Source organism: Mus musculus, chromosome 12 (genome assembly GCF_000001635.26).
Source record: "Mus musculus strain C57BL/6J chromosome 12, GRCm38.p6 C57BL/6J".
In the NCBI taxonomy this organism is placed as follows: domain Eukaryota; kingdom Metazoa; phylum Chordata; class Mammalia; order Rodentia; family Muridae; genus Mus; species Mus musculus.
Genome location: NC_000078.6, coordinates 88,073,213 through 88,090,642, shown reverse-complemented (window position 1 = coordinate 88,090,642; position 17,430 = coordinate 88,073,213). Strand labels below are relative to the sequence as shown.

The following is a 17,430-nucleotide window of genomic DNA, read 5'->3' as shown; positions in this document are numbered from 1 at the left end:
AAATTCACTAATCTTAGAAGCCAGGGTCAAGGGCTTCGAGTCCTTGCCACAGTTCCTATTTTAGGCTCTTGTATAGTCCACCTTCCCCTTAGGCCATTGTAAATATGTGTATGGGTGTAACTCTGCTATAGTATCTATTCTGGTTTCTCCTTTGGTCTGAAACTTCCTTCTTCCTAAGCGATGGTAAATTCCTGTGTAAGGGAGTGACTTAGCTTTTACAATCTTGCTGAATTCTAAACCCTTGATCTTGGTCAAGGATGCCCTCGGACTGTTGGAACACTGGCGGAAGGCTTTAGACATGTCAGAGCACTTATAGGAAAATACTGAAAGAGAGCACGTGGATCCATACTCTAGACTAGCGTAGTACTGGAACTCGGGAATGAAAAATTAATGTATGGGTAGAGAACACTAGCCTCCAGGAGGAGAGCTTCCTTGAAACTCTTTTGCCTCATGAGTGACTTTTAAGCCTTTCGGCTTGTCCAGTTGACTCGACCAGAGAGCGTAGCACCCCAGGTGCAATGTCTGGGGACAGACTCTGGATACAATGCTGTGTGGCAACCACACACTCACATGGCTCTGAGAAGGCCCCTAAGGGGGACTTACCTCCAGGGACTGAGTCAAGGGACGGGGGGAAGGGACTGGGGTACTCCATAGGGAAAGGCGCTCCTTCTTGACAAAAGAGATCTTCATAGCATTGTTTTGTGTGATCTTAAAGCCTTGCAGGGCATCTAGTGCTGCCCCAGCCTGCACTTCATTGTCAAACTCCACGAAGGCAATGTCATGGCACCCAGGGACCAGATGCGCCTCCTTGAAGCCAGGGAACTGGGTAAAAAGCATGGAGAGCATGAGCTCATTGGTCTCCTCAGGCAGGTTGGTGAGGAACAGGATGTGATTGGGTGGATTCTCGGAGAGAGGCGGGGCAGGCGGCATCTGCCCAGGCATGAGCTGCTGTGGGGGCATGGCCCCAGGGGGGATCTGGCCAGGAGCGAGGCCTGTTGGCGGGATCATGCCAGCTGGTGGCATGTAGGGAGGCTGTCCTGGCACGTGGTGCATGATGCGGGGTGCCTGAGGCATCGGTGGCATGCCGGGTACAGGCTGGACAGCACCCACCACAGGGGCAGCTGCCCCACCCTGAACAGCCTTTTTGGCAGCAGGTGTCTCCTGACTCTTGGGCTTCCTCTTCTCTCCTTTGTGATCTCTCTCCACAAAGGTGCCCTTCATCTTGGCAATGTTGTCTGATTCAGTCTTTGTGTACTGGATGCGCATGGGTTTGTCATAGAAAGGGAAGCCCAGCATGGACCACAGGGCATTGGTGGCAATGGTGACCTCCTTGAAGATGACAAAGACCTGGCCCCTCATCTTCAGGCTCTGAGACACCAGGATATCCAGGATCTGGCCAAACTGGGAGAAGATGGCATACAGGGACTTCTTGAGCTCATCCTTCTTGATCTTCTCATTGAGATTGTTGATATAAATAGTGTGGTTGGAACGGGTCTCGAGAACTGGCATGGTGGCCATGGTGTGAGATGTTCAGGTACGGCTTAAAGAGGAGGAAAAAGCGACTTTAGCCCTAAGTTTCCCAAATTCTTTGTTCCAAAGGGCTGATGGGCTCTGCTCAGGGATCGCCCTTCCAAGAGGAAGTTGGAACTGGGGGAGGATGTCACAGCTTAGCAACAAAGCCAGCATAGGACCCCGCTTCTCCAACTCGCGTGCTAAGGGAGAGCTCAAGTATTGAGTTTTCACCCCTGCTTGTAACTTGTGAAAATTAGAAAAGCCAGTTCTGTATGTCTGTGATACCTATAGAACTACCAAACTTGATCAGAAACTGACAAAATCCTCATTTAAAAAAAATTTTTATTAGGTATTTTCTTCATTTACATTTCCAGTGCTATCCCAAAAGTCCCCCATACCCCCCCCCACTCCCCTATCCACCCACTCCCACTTCTTGGCCCTGCCGTTCCCCTATACTGAGGCATATAAAGGCATATAAATTATGCAGGACCAATGGGCCTCTCTTTCCACTGATGGCCAACTCGGCCATCTTCTGATATATATGCAGCTAGAGACATGAGCTCGGGGGGGGTGGGGTACTGGTTAGTTCATATTGTTGTTCCACCTATAGGGTTGCAGATCCCTTTTGTTCCTTGGGTACAATCTCTAGCTCCTTCATTTGGGGCCCTGTGATCCATCCAATAGCTGACTGTGAGCATCCACTTCTGTGTTTGCTAGGCCCTGACATAGTCTCACAGGAGACAACTATATCAGGGTCCTTTCAGCAAAATCTTGCTAGTTTATGCAATGGTGTCAGTATTTGGAGGCTGGTGAGATGGCTCAGTGGTTAAGAGCACTGACTGCTCTTGTTCTTCTGAAGGTCCCGAGTTCAATTCCCAGCAAGCACATAGTGGCTCACAACCATCCATAATGAAATCTGATGCCCTCTTCTGGAGTATCTTAGGATAACTACAGTGTACTTACATATACTAAATAAATAAATCTTAAAAAAAAAAAAAGCCAGGTGTGATGGTGCAAGCCTTTAATCCCAGCACTCGGGAGGCATAGGCAGGCAGATTTCTGAGTTCGAGTCCAGCCTGCTCTACAGAGTTAGTTCCAGGACACCCAGGGCTACAAACAGCACATAGTAGCTCACAACCATCCATAACGAAATCTGATGCCCTCTTCTGGAGTATCTTAGGATAACTACAGTGTACTTACATATACTAAATAAATAAATCTTAAAAAAAAAAAAAACAGGTGTGATGGTGCAAGCCTTTAATCCCAGCACTCGGGAGGCATAGGCAGGCAGATTTCTGAGTTCGAGGCCAGCCTGCTCTACAGAGTTAGTTCCAGGACACTCAGGGCTACAAACAGAAACCCTGTCTAAAAAAAATTTTTTTAAGAGTTATTTATTTATATTTCTATGAGTACACCACAGCTATCTTCAGACACACACAAGACGAGTGCATCAGATCCCATTACAGATGGTTGTGAACCATCCTCCAGTTGCTGAGAATTGAACTCAGGACCTCTGGAAGAACAGTTAATGATCTTAACCACTGAGCCATCTCTCCAGCCCTTAAAGACTCATTCACAGTGTACAGATATATAAAAATACACTGATGAATTCCTCAATCTGATAAGATTCTACCAAACCCACTGTCTCAGTTGCTTTATTGTTGCCCCTCCCACACAGTGTGATGAAAGATATCAAGCCCAACAAAAGGAGAAAAGCCAAAAACATCAGAAAGCCTCTGGGGACAGAAATCTCCCTGCATTGCAGACATTTCTCCAAGAACTGCTTGAGACATATGAAACAGACCATCAATCCTGAGCTCGTGATGGCTTCAATCCTGGGCAAGTAGTCCTCGGGGATGAGAAGCATCATTTTCCAGTACTGGACCTGGTACTGCTTCATGAGTGCATTCCCACACAACTCCAAGAAGTCAAACAGGAGAGTGGAATTCTCATCTGAGAGAGGCTCCATGTTTAAGATCTGTGCCAGCCATCATGTACGCCATGAGCACGAGCTCCTGCTGCTTTCTATAGGAACACTGGAGCTGGCTGGTAGCAGCATAGAAACGAATCATCCCAGACATGGCTTTTAGAAAGTTGTACTCTTGTTCAACCTTGGAATCCATCACTTGGTAGCCAAGCATCCCTTGAGAATCCTCCAAAGTCATCCCTTCCTTGAAAGCTGGGTAGAAAGGAAGGGAGTATGGATGCTTCTTTTGGATGTGAGCAAGAATGAGGTCTCCCACTTTGGGGTGGAGCAGCCAGATACCAGTTGCCACCACTGCAATGGGGATTGCCGCTTCATGGTGAGAGGCCACTTCTTCCTCCCCTTGTTTCACAGATTTCTCTGCCAGTATATGCTGGACAAAATCAAGCCCCTTAGTGTTAAGAGTGAGGGACCTGGAATGCCTGCCAGATTAGACAGGCTTTCCAGAGAGCAGTTTTTGGATCTTATCAAAGAGCTCTTTCAGCTTTGAAATTGTGATGCTGGAAGATCTGGCTCACTATGGTGGTGGCTGACTTCTGCAAGTCCATCCTTATCTTTGTTGTCTGACTTCCCTTGCTGCTGCTCAGGTCCTCGAGGACCAACAAACAATTGGTAGATGCATTCTGAAGTTGCTGGCACCATGGCATCTTACTACCTTGTACCTTCCCCTGCCAGTCTTCAATGTGTGAACCTGTTGGGCTTGGGCTGAGGGACAGAGATCTGGGCAGGAGCCCCTGGCCCCTGCTACATCTGTGACTCCTGACATTTGGCCAGGAAGTCGTCCTCATACTTCTTCTTATTTCAGAGACTCTAGTGATCTCCTGCTCCAAATTTAAGAGGAGGTCCTGCATTTCCTGCAGGGCCAGGTCAGCCTCCACTTGGTTCTCTGCTATGCAATAGCCACTCTTTAAGGTGTTGAGAATGATTCTCAAGATAAGGACACAAAGCTGGCTTCCCTGGGTCTGGAGGGCACCAGGTCTACATTCAGCAGCTCTTTGTGCTGACTGGAGGCATCCATCTACCTGCTGGTTGAGCTGCAGGACCTCCTCTTGCAGGGGGTACAGGCTGCACAGATGGACCTGGTTTCCTCCTTCCTAACTGCTCCTGTTCTGCTTGCTTCACATGGTGGTGGTGGTGGTGTTGTTGCTGCTGCTGCTGCTGCTGCTGCTACTGCTGCTGCTGCTGCTCTCCCTCTCCAAGCTTTAGGTTGAGAATCTTGACTCTGAGGAGATGGAGCTCAGCTTTCAGGTCTCCTGATGGCCCAGGGCTTCTCTGCTACTCTTCTCCATCGCTTGCTCTAAGTCCTAGAACTCCTTATGCAAACTCAGCTGCATCAGCTTCTCAAACCTCTTCAGCTGTTCAGATCTCTGAGAGCCTCGCACCTTCGCCTCTTGTTCCTGCACTACCTTAGGTCCTCTGTTCCTCTCATCCTGAATGCCAATTAGAAAACTGGATGCAACCTTCCACTTTGATCACAAGAAAGGACTGAAGTGCAATGGGTTCTGTTTATGGGGACTCATGTGTGCTCTGAGTTCCATATGGTGTTGAGGGTGAGGGGGGTTGTGGGGTACTTCTGGGCAGAGAATTTAGTGGTGAGGATTAGTATAGGCCTGAAGCAGATCCAAAGGATCCTGAATTTTCAGAGGAAGGAGCATTCTCTTGCATGTGCCCTGAGGTGTTGGGTAGGATGTGATCTACCACACATGCAAAATAAAAAGATAGTTTGGGAAGAGGCCTGCATTGTTCCAAAACATCCTGGTAGCCACTAATGTCTGTAATGCAAGCAGCCTTTTCTGGAGTTGGGGAGTGCCCTCCTGGTTTCCTAGCAGAGAGCATGGGATTGCATTGACCTGGTTTTTCCTTTCCAGAAATCATGTAGTCACTTATTTTTGTTATATACCAGAGATATAATGAACATATTAAAAAGAAAAACTGTTTTTAAACCAACATGTTTTTAATATGTCTCTGTTCCTTAACTTCTCCATTCAGAAAACAGGAACCACATTTTCATTGCTCTGTGGCTCCTTTTCTCTTAACCTAAGCTTAGTTTAAGGTAAACTTAGCTTGTACAATTATGTAACTAACTTTAATCAATACACAGTAATTCCTTTTCCAAAACCTCAACACAGAAGCTAACTTCTTGAAAACAGCTTAACACAAAGGCCCTACTTTACAAAGTATAGAATATTTTATGTCCTATTAACAGCTACCTTCTTTGAAAATGTCTTTTTTCCAAAATCAGAAGAGATTGACTTCTCTTTTTTATTTTCATTCTTTTTGGGGGTATGCCTTAGAAAAGTGAAATCATATGTAAACATTGTCAACCTTCATATTTTTAAAGTGAAGATAATGAAATATCCTGTCTAAGTACTTAATTTCTGCAATGACTAATTTTTAAAACTCAATATTGCTACCCATGTAATTTAAAAACTGCACTATAAGATGCAACAGCTTATGTGTGACAACTTAAAGGATAAAGTGAATGTATAGAACATGGATGTATAAAATGGCATGGCTCCATTAATACAAAAATAGCTATATTTGGTCTGACTCCAAGTGCAGACGCACACATCTGTAACTCTGCTGAGAAGTCTCAAATGCAGCCAGATGCTTACAATATAAAGGCCTGAAGCAGGTGTGCTGGACTAGGACTTACTTCAGCCCAGGATGGCCACCTGGCAGAACTGCTGACACCACACACTCACATGCCAGAAGTGAAGGGTCACAAATGGAATGGCAGGATCTCTCTTTCTCTCTCTCTCTCTCTCTCTCTCTCTCTCTCTCTCTCTCTCAAGGTTTTTTGAGACAAGGTACAAAGTGTTAACTTGTCACTTAAGATAATCAACATCTTTGGTTTTTTAAAAAAATATAATACTTCAAAAAATAAAATTCATCAATTTGCATTAACAAGCCACATGCATGCCAAATGAAGATTTACTTAACAGCTGAACATCAAGATGCCAATTGTGTTGAGCAATCTTCAGAGAACTTGGAATATAGCATGCATTGATTACGTTATATATCATCAATGTCTTCATCATCATCTCCAATATCATCAAACACGATTTCATCATCATCCCCAGGACCAAATGTGTCCGTTTCATTGATTTTGGCATGTTCTGGAAGTTCTCCATAGGCCTTCAGACTTCTTGCTTCATCTGGATTGTACTTTAAGATTACATCAGCTTTGTTATCTTGATAGTCTCTTAGACCAATCAATATAATGTCTGAGGTACTTATCCAAACCTTTTTTCTCAACTTTCCTCTTATGTGGCATAGCCTCTTTACACCATCAAAACACATTGCTTCCAACCATAAACATCCCAGCATTTTGGTCACCTGAGCATACTCTTGCCCATATTCTTTAAACACCAACTCTCTTTTCTCAGATTCATTTTCATTTTTACCTCTGTGCCTGTTTTTGCCTCCTTTGCCTTTATTCTTTGGCATGATGGAAAAGGCAACCACAGGAGCTGGGAGAGGGACTCCTGGCAGACAGTGGCTGACAGTGGCTGTGACTCCTTTTCAAGAGCTACTATACTACTAGGATGCGTGACAGGATGTATCTAACAGTGGCAGATCTAAAAGCAACAGTGTAAGTATAGAAGATCCACAGGCAGCCAACAGTGTCCCAGAGTCTTGTCCTCTGATAACTACAAAATAATTCTTAGGCTTCTGGCCTGGTTCTCAGGAAGTTGTAGTTGCCCCAGTAGTGACAAAATGCAGCAGGACCACTTTACTCTTCCAGACTCAGCCTTGACCTTTTAACAAAAAAAATTTTTAAGTAGTTTTTCTTTGAAATCTATTTGAGAAAGAATTTTTGCATCAAAATTTCTGCACACAACATTCAATTATACCACTTAACAAAAAATTTCATCTCATCATTCCAAGGAATCATGTTCTATAGAATAAAGATCAGGCTAAGATTTCATAAAACACTCAATAGATTCAGATACCATTTTAATAGATTTTTAAAAAGAAGTTTAGAGTACCCAAGAATACAACATCATTTGTGTTTCTCCGGCCTTTAATACAACTGAATGGTGGCTTACAACCATTTGCAGTGGGTTCAGATGCAATCTTCTGGTTGCTGTGTATGCTGTGTATAAAGACAGCTAGAGTATGCTCATAAAAATAAATAACTCTTTTTTTAATATTTACTTATTATTATACATAAGTTCACTGTAGTTGACTTCAGACAGACCAGAAGAGGGTGTCAGATCTCATTATGGGTGGTTGTGAGCCACAATGTTGTTGCTGGGATTTGAACTCAGGCCCTACAGAAGAGCAATCAGTGCCCTTACCCGTTGTTGAGCCATCTCACCAGCCCAATAAATAACTCTTAAAGAAAATTTTGTTCAGTTCACAAAATGAATGAAAACTTGAAGAAGCCACAGGTTTTGTTACTTAGTTCTACTTTGGGACACAAAATAACACATGAAAGCAATTGCCATAGAAACATATGACAGTAGCAGGAAGGAAGGCCTGGTGCATCCAGTGAAAACAGAACAGCAGAGGCCAACCAGAAAGTTCATCTCCATCTTCTTAAGATGTTAGAAGTGCTTAGTAACAAACCAACTAGCTAGAGTAGGAAAAAACTAATTAACAACATCCCCAGAAACACTACTGAGTTCATTTTGTGGTGGCCATCTCCTTCTGGGTATGGGGCTTCCCCTTAAGAGTGGTTATGTACATAGTGAGACCCCCTTCAAGAAAACTAACTTTTCCTTTGGGAGCAGTTACTAGAAATAGTGTCTGGAACCAAACCAGGGCCTCTGCAAGAATGGCCAATGCTCTGAACAACTGAGCTGTTTCTCCAGTCACTATTTGCTAGTTTTTACAAATGACATTTAAAAGCATACAAATCTCTGTGCTGTTGTTAAAATACTCCAGCAAAACACAATTTCTAGGAGGAGGGGCTTCTCTGGTTTACAATTCCAGGTTACAAACCATCAAGGGATGTCAAGGCAGCTAGTGAAATCACACACACAACAAAAAGCAAGAGGGACTTCCTTTCTTGCAGAGAAGGAAGGAGGGAGGTAAGCTGCCAGGCAAGGCACCTCATGAAAGACCCCAGTTTCTGAGCAGCCTAGTCTCCAAGAAAGCACAGAAGAGGTTCTAGTGATGGTTGAGGCAAGGTTACCTCTGCACCCAAGCTTGAACTTTCCCAGTAGAAAAATGGGAAATGTATGTACTCTCAAACCATTCCATAACCAGGACCGGAACCAACAACCTACCTGGGGAGCTCCATCTTCTCTGAAGGAGGACTAAGACACAAGTAAGAAAGACGATTATTTCTATCTGAGATACGGCTTTTCTGTGTAGTGCGGGCTTCCTAGAACTCTTTCTTCAGACCAGGTTGGCCTAGATCATATATCTGCTTGCTTCTGCCTCTCAAGTCAAAGGCAGCAAGGAGAGACTACTGTGACTCATCCTGGGCAGAGCTTGAGTATATATTCTTTTTTCCACAGCCCTGCCTACACAGTAATGCACCTTTAATCCAACAAGGCCACACCTCCAGAGAGTACCATACCCTGCTTCAAGCATAATTCAATCACCACACAATACAAACAAACAAAACCACAAGTCTTACCACATACTGGTTTTCTATGGTAACGAGAGACAAAAGAGACCACTGAGGAGAATTTTAAAATAATGAAAGTGGGAAATCAGAAATGCACAGACAAAAATCTGGGACAAAGGATTGAAAGAAGAGATGGGGCTGGATAGAAAAGCACTGAATACTCTTCGAGATTGACCTTGACTCAGAGATCTTCATGTCTATGTCCTGGGATTAAAGGTGTGTACCACCATGCCTGGATTTAAGCTTTTCTTCACCTAAAACTTGCTCTGTCTCTGGCTGACCTGGACCTCAGAGATCAGCTTGGTTTTATCTCCAGGGATTAAAGCAATGCACCACCATACTGGATCTAAATTTCATTGTGTCACATCTTGCCACAAGGTAACAACTCCCTTAATTCAATTTAATATCCTTGAACTCAGAATTCAGCACCATTTCACTTCCTGGTGCCCCACCCTCTTGAATACTATTTATTTTGTACTTTTCCTTTCTAAGCTAGTTATGCATATTCCAAATGTTCTTCATGAGATGTAAGCAGAGAACAAAGTCTATGATGGGCATTTCTGAGACCTCCATTGCCAATCTAATTAATCTGAACTTCAGAATCTTAGTCTCATTCTGGCTTTTCAGACTATGATAAAGAGTAGCCATACTGTTCACCAAAATGCTACAAAAAAACAAGCAAAAAAAAAACAGTTTCTAAGCCACATATTGAAGTTCTTCTCCACTGAAATCTCTTGGGCCAGTACTGCACATTTCAGACCACTCTCAGTAACAGAGTCTTCTATATTCCTTCTAAGATAGCCCAGTAATCCCCATTTGAAGCATTTCACTCCTTCCAAATCCAAAGACCCCAAATCTACATTCTCCCAAAGAGAAGCATTTTCAGACCTGTCACAGCAATACCCCATTCCCTGGTACCAACTTCTGACATGGCTGGGGTTTGACTGTCATGAGCAAACACCATAATCAAGGCAACTTCTAGAAGGATAACACTTCATTGGGACTGGCTGCAATATTCAGAGGTTCAGTGCATTATTATTAGGGCAGGAACATAATAGCATCCAGGTAGGCAAAGTGCAGGAGAGCTGACAGTTTTATATCTTCATCTGAAAGCTGCTAGCAGAATACTGACTTCCAGGCAGCTAGAATGAGGGTCTTAAAAAGTCCATGACCAAGGTGACACATCTACTCTAACAAAGCCAGAATTCGAATACTACAACAACCTGAGCCAAGCATATTCAGACCACAAAAGTTGCTGTTGGCTGCATCTTTGCAGGCAGAGAATCCAGTCTTTCTCTTTGTGTGGATCTTTGTGGCCCCACCAGCCAACACCTACATCTTCCTCTAGAACATGTGGTGTTTGTTGTTCTGGGTGTCCTGTGTTGGTCAAACCTGCTTTTCCAAGAACCAATGCTAGTGAACTGATAAAAGCTCACTGAAGCTATGCCGTTGGGGTTTGTTTATAATACATCCACCAGTTTTACAGAAATGAATTGCATCGAAATCAAGTCTTCTTGCTTGTGCAGTGAGTACTGCACGGAGTGAGCAACCTCCTCCTCAGCCCTGTCAGCTCACTGCAACTTCCTTACAACTTTGAGTTCTTAGGGTTTAAAACTGAGACAGAGACAAGTTAGGTCTTCTGAAGGTTTGGTTTGTTCTTTTTATGTTTTGTAAGTTGCAGGGGAGGAGGGGCTGAAACTCAGGTGACATGCTAAGTACTAGAGGCAGATTAACTAGGGCACTCATGAAAATCTAGCACAAAGGTATCAAACCCACAATCCCACATAATTAAAGGAAAGCATTGCTTGCAGTAAGTCATTTAAATTAATATATTTTTGGGTTTAAGAGACCAGTTAAGAGCAGTAATTGCCACCACCCACATGGTGTCAGACAAGCATGTGCTACTCCAGTACCCAGGGGGTCCAATGCCCTCTTTTAACCTCCATGGTCACCAAGCATGCATGTGGTTACAGATGGACATAAACACAAGATATCTTTATACATACATATATATAATAAAATTATAAAATAAGATTTGTTACATATAGTGTATGAGTATGTGTGTATTTGTTTTTGTGTGTGAGTGTGTGTTTGTCAAAGTACCACAACACCTGTGTGAATGTCAGAGAACAACCTGAAATTCTGTTTTCTCCATCTATCTGAGAATATTCCGGTAGTCAAGCATGGCAGGAAGAGCCTTTCCCCACTGTGACAGCAAATCAGCTTTACAGATCTACTCTGTTAATTGTGTTGTAAGTAAAATTGATGATCTCTGTATAACCATAGTCTATGAGGACAATGAGGGATCATCATGATACAAGCATCCCATATGATATGCCTTTGTGGAAAATGAGCCTTGACTGTAAGAAAACATAGCCATCTCACGCCAACCACACTTATTTTTTTTTTCTGAGACAGGGTTTCCCTGTATAGCCCTGGTTGTCCTAGAACTCACTTTGTAGATCAGGCTGGCTTCTAACTCAGAAATCTGCATGATTCTGCCTCCGGAGTGCTGGGATTAAAGGCGTGTACCATCACAACCCGGCTCCTTTTTCTTTTTTAAAGATTAATTAATTCATTTATTTTATGTATATGAGTACACTGTAGTTGTACTGATCATTTTGAGCCATCATGTGGGTGCTGGGATTTTAATTCAGGACCTCTGCTCACTCAGATCGGACTTGCTTGTTGTTATATCTAATTACACTGTAACTGTCTTCAGATGTGCCACGAGGAAGCATCACAGCTATTTATGGATGGCTGTGAGCATCCAATGTGGTTTTGGGGATTTGAACTCAAGACCTTCCAAGGGCATTCAGTGCTAACAACCACTGGGCCATCTCTCCAGCATCATCCCTTTCTTTCAACCCTACATCCCAGGTTTTGGTCTATGTGTTTCTGATTTCCCACATTCATTATTTTTAATTTGTCCTCAGTAGCCTGTTTTGTCTCTCATTACCTTAGAAAATCCAGTAGGCAGTAAGAAGTGTCCAGGCTGGCCTCGAACTCAGAAATACACCTGCCCGTGCATCCTGAGTGCTGGGATTAAAGGTGTGGGCTAACACGCCCGGTTAAGAAGTGTCCTTTTGTTTCTTTGCTTGTTTGGTGTGGTGATTGAATTATGCTTGGATCAGGGTGTGGTACTATTGGGAGGTGTGGCCTTGTTGGACTAGAGTTTCATCACTGTGGAGGCAGGGCTTTGGGGAAATGTATATATACTCAAGCTCTGCCCAGTGTGAAACACAGTAGTCTCATCTTGCTGCCTTCAACTTGGGAGACACTAAGTAAGAGAATATCCAACCTAGGCCAATCTATTCTGTAGAAAGAGTTCCAGGAGAGCCTCAAGGACAAAGAAAAACCCTATCCCAGAAAGAAAGAATCATCGTTCTAAGGACTATTAGTCTTCCTTCAAAGAAGATGGTACTCACCAGGTAGGTCATGGATTTGGGTTCTGGTTGTGGGAAGTTCTGGGAGAACATATATTTTCCATTTTTCTTTGAGGATTGATTAAGCTAGGGAGCAGAGGTAACCTGGCCACAACCATGTCTAGAACCTCTTGTGGGCTTCCTTGTTGATTACGCTGGTCAGAAGCTGGGGTCTTTCATGAGTTGCCTTCCCTGCCAGCTTACCTCATTCCTTCCTTCCTTCTTTGCAAGAAAGCACGTCCCTCTTGCTTTTGGGATTTCACTATCTGCCTTGACATCCCTTGGTAGGTTGTAACCTGGATTTGTAAACCAGATAAGCCCCTCCTCCTGGAAACTGTGTTTTGCTGGAGTATTTTAGCAGCAGCCACAGAAATGAAACTGGAACCAACAGATGATGTTTACTAGTGTGGTCCCAGCATTGGTCCAGAAAAGTAAGAGTGAGTTATGCTAAGTGTTAGAGGTAGCCAATATTGGAGTCTTCTTCAGACACTGTGATATAGATTAATAGGAATATAAGGGGGAAGGTAGAATTTGAAATGGATGCACACAAGAAAAAAACCAGGGGTGCAGTGTGTGTCTTTTGCTCACCATAGCAATGGCCAAAAGTAAAGTCTCAAAAAGGCTGGGCTTGTACAACACAAAGCTTTCAGTTAGCTTTCATTTGTATGTTTTTAAATGTCATTTGTAAAAACTAGCAAATAGAGACTGGAGAAATAGCTCAGTTGTTCAGAGCATTGGCTGTTCTTGCAGAGGACCTGGTTTGGTTCCAGACACTATCTCTAGTATCTGCTCCCAAAGAAAAGTTGGTTTTCTCCAAGGGGGTATCACTATGTACAGAACCACTCTTAAGGGAAAGCCTCATACCCAGAAGGAGATGGCCAACAGAAAATGAACTCAATAGTGTTTCTGGGGATGTTGTTGTTATTAATTTGTTTTGTACTATACTGGCTGTTTGTTTTGTTGCTTAGCCTTTCTCACATCTTAAGGAGATGGAAATGAACTTTCTGGTTGGCCATTGCTTTTCTGTTTTCACTGGATGCACCAGGACTTCATTTAGTTGTCATATGTGCCTGTGTCAACTGCTTTCATGTGTTATTTTGTGTCCCAAAGTGGATCTAAGTAACACAACCTGTGACTTTCTTCAATTTTACATTCTTCTATGAACTGAAATAAAATTTTAAGAGTAATTTATATCTATGACCATTCTGAACCTGTCTTAGATGCAAGAACCAAAAGAGGGCATCGGTATCCATTACAAATGGTTGTGAACCACTGTTTGGTTTTTGGGAAGAGAATGCACGATCTCTGAAAGAATAGCCAGTGCTTTCAAGCATTGAGCAATCTTTCCAGTCCTGAAATTGTTTTTATTATGCTCCAAGCATGTCCATTTAAAGTGCAGTGGTACATATTTTGAGTGTTCTTGTGATATATTAAAGGCCTGAACACCAATGAACTTGTAATTTTGGGTACGCTAAACTTTTTTAAAAATGTATTAAAATGGTATCTGAATCTACTAAGTGTTCTATGAAGTCTTAGACTGCTTTTTTTTATATAGAACCACATTCCTCAGAATGATAGTTTCAATTTTTTTATTAAGCTATGTAATTCAGACACCTAGGAGGAACAGAAATATGAACTAACCAGTAACCCCAGAGCTTCCTGGGACTAAATTACAAATTAGAGAAAACACATGGAAGGACTCGTGGCTCTAGATGCATATGTAGTAGAGGATAACTGAGTCAGTCATCAATTGGACAAGAGGCCCTTGGTCCTGTGAAGGTTCTATGCTCTAATATAGGGGAATGCATTGGCCTGTAAGCAGGACTGGGTTGCTTAGGGAGCAACAGGAGGATAGAGAATAGGGGGGTTTGGAGGGAAATCTAGGAAAGGGGATAACATTTGAAATGTAAATAAAGAGAATATCTAATTTTTAAAAGCTATACAATTCAATGTTGTGTGCAGAAATTTGATAAAAATTATTTCCCAAATAGAGTTCTCTGGTGGAATTTTTAGGGTCAGGTATATATACTATCATATCATCTGCAAAAAGTGATAGTTTGACTTCTTCCTTTCCAATTTGTATCCCCTTGATCTCCTTTTGTTGTCTAATTGCTCTGGCTAGGACTTCAAGTACAATGTTGAATAGGTAGGGAGAGAGTGGACAGCCTTGTGTAGTCCCTGATTTTAGTGGGATTGCTTCAAGCTTCTCACCATTTACTTTGATGCTGGCTACTGGTTTGCTGTAGATTGCTTTTATTGTGTTTAGGTATGGGACTTGAATTCCTAATCTTTCCAAGACTTTTATCATGAATGGGTGTTGGATTTTGTCAAATGCTTTCTCAGCATCTAACGAGATGATCATGTGGTTTTTGTCTTTGAGTTTGTTTATATACTGAATTACGTTGATGGATTTCCATATATTGAACCATCCCTGCATCTCTGGGATGAAACCTACTTGGTCAGGATGGAAGATTGTTTTGATGTGTTCTTGGATTTGGTTAGCAAGAACTTTATTGAGGATTTTTGCATCAATATTCATAAGGGATATTGGTCTGAAGTTCTCTATCTTTGTGGGGTCTTTTTGTGGATTAGGTATCAGAGTAATTGTGGTGTCATAGAATGAGTTGGGTAGAGTACCTTCTGTTTCTTTTTTGTGGAATAGTTTGTGAAGAACTGGGATTAGATCTTCTTTGAAGGTCTGATAGAACTCTGCACTAAACCCATCTGGTCCTGGGCTTTTTTTTTTGGTTGGGAGACTATTAATGACTGCTTCTATTTCTTTGGGGGATATCGGGCTGTTTAGATCATTAACCTGATCTTGATTCAACTTTGGTACCTGGTATCTGTCTAGAAACTTCTCCATTTCATCCAGGTTCTCCATTTTTGTTGAGTATAGCCTTTTGTAGAAGGATCTGATGGTGTTTTGGATTTCTTCAGGATCTGTTATGTCTCCCTTTTCATTTCTGATTTTGTTAATTAGAATGCTTTCCCTGTGCCCTCTAGTGAGTCTGGCTAAGGGTTTGTCTATCTTGTTGATTTTCTCAAAGAACCAGCTCCTCGATTGGTTGATTTTCTGAATAGTTCTTCTTGTTTCCACTTGGTTGATTTCGCCCCTGAGTTTGATTATTTCCTGCCATCTACTCCACTTGGGTGAATATGCTTCCTTTTGTTCTAGAGCTTTTAGGTGTGTTGCCAAGCTGGTAATGTATGCTCTGTCTAGTTTCTTTTTGGAGGCACTCAGAGCTATGAATTTTCCTCTTAGAAATGCTTTCCTTGTGTCACATATGTTTGGGTATTAAGTGGCTTCATTTTCATTGAACTCTAAGAAGACCTTAATTTCTTTCTTTATTCCTTCCTTGACCAAGGTATCATTGAGACGAGTGTTTTTCAGTTTCCACGTAAATTTTGGCTTTCTATTATTTATTTTGTTATTGAAGATCAGCCTTAGTGCATGGTGATCTGATAGGATGCATGGGACAATTTCAATATTTTTGTATCTGTTGAGGCCTGTTTTGTGACCTATTATGTGGTCAATTTTGGAGAAGGTACCATGAGGTGCTGAGAAGAAGGTATATACTTTTGTTTTAGGATAAAATGTTCTGTAGATAGCTGTCAGATCCATTTGTTTCATAACTTCTGTTAGTTTCACTGTGTCCCTGTTTAGTTTCTGTTTTCTTGATCTGTCCATTGGTGAAAGTGGTGTGTTGAAGTCTCCCACTATTATTGTGTGAGGTGCAATGTGTGCTTTGAGATTTACTAAAGTTTCTTTAATGAATGTGGTTGCCTTTGGATTTGGAGCATAGATATTCAGAATTGATAGTTCCTCTTGGAGGATTTTACCTTTGATGAGAATGAAGTGCCCCTCCTTGTCCTTTTTGATGACTTTGGGTTGGAAGTCAATCTTATCAGATATTAGGATGGCTACTCCAGCATGTTTCTTTATACCATTTGCTTGGTAAATTGTTTTCCAGCCTTTCATTCTGAGGTAGTGTCTATCTTTTTCTCTGAGATGAGTTTCATGTAATCAGCAAAATATTGGGTCTTGTTTGTGTAGCCAGTTTGTTAGTCTATGTCTTTTTATTGGGGAGTTGAGAACATTGATATTAAGAGATATTAAGGAAAAGTAATTGTTGGTTCCTCTTATTTTTGTTGTTAAAGTTGGCATTCTGTTTTTGTGGCTGTCTTCTTTTAGGTTTGTTGAGGGATTACCTTCTTGTTTTTTCTAGGGCAAGGTTCCCGTCCTTGTATTTTTTTTTCTGTTATTATTTTTTGAAGGGCTGGATTCGTGGAAAGGTAATGTGTGAATTTGGTTTTGTCGTGGAATACTTTGGTTTCTCCATCTATGGTAATCGAGAGTTTGGCTGGGTATGTTTTTAAGTTAGATGGGTAGCAATTTTGATTTTTAAGAATTAGGCATTGCAGAAATTAAATGCTTAGAGGAGATGATTATTTTCTTGAGTTTAAAGATATAATAGTTGACAATGTTTAGATAGAATCTTGTAAGGCATACTCAAAAAAAGAATGAAAATAAAAAGAGAAGTAAATCTCTTCTGATTCTTGCATAGAGAAATTTTCAAATCAGGTAGTTGTTAAGAGCTCATAGAGTAGTGTTTACTTTGTAAAGTAGGTCCTTTGTGTTAAGACATTTTCAAGAAGTTGGCTTCTGTATTGAGGCTTTGGAAAATGAATTACTGTGTATTGAGTAAAGTTAATTACATAATTGTACAAGCTTAGTTTTCCTTAAACTGAGCTTATGTTAATGGAAAAGGAGCCACAGCTTAATGAAAATGATGTTACTGTTTTCTGAATGGAATAATCCACAAACAAAGACACATTAAAATAATATTGGTATATAAACATTTTTATTTTTAATATGTTCATTATATCTCTGGTGTATAAGGAAAATAAATGATTACATGATTTCT

The 17,430-nt window shown here is 41.8% G+C and overlaps 3 pseudogenes; all 3 read right to left on the bottom strand.

Moving 5' to 3' along the window:
• Window positions 1–588: 588 nt before the first annotated feature.
• Gm8587 lies at window positions 589–1,601 on the bottom strand (annotated as a pseudogene).
• Window positions 3,239–5,342, bottom strand: Gm5442 (predicted gene 5442; annotated as a pseudogene).
• Window positions 6,404–7,033, bottom strand: Gm16368 (predicted pseudogene 16368; annotated as a pseudogene).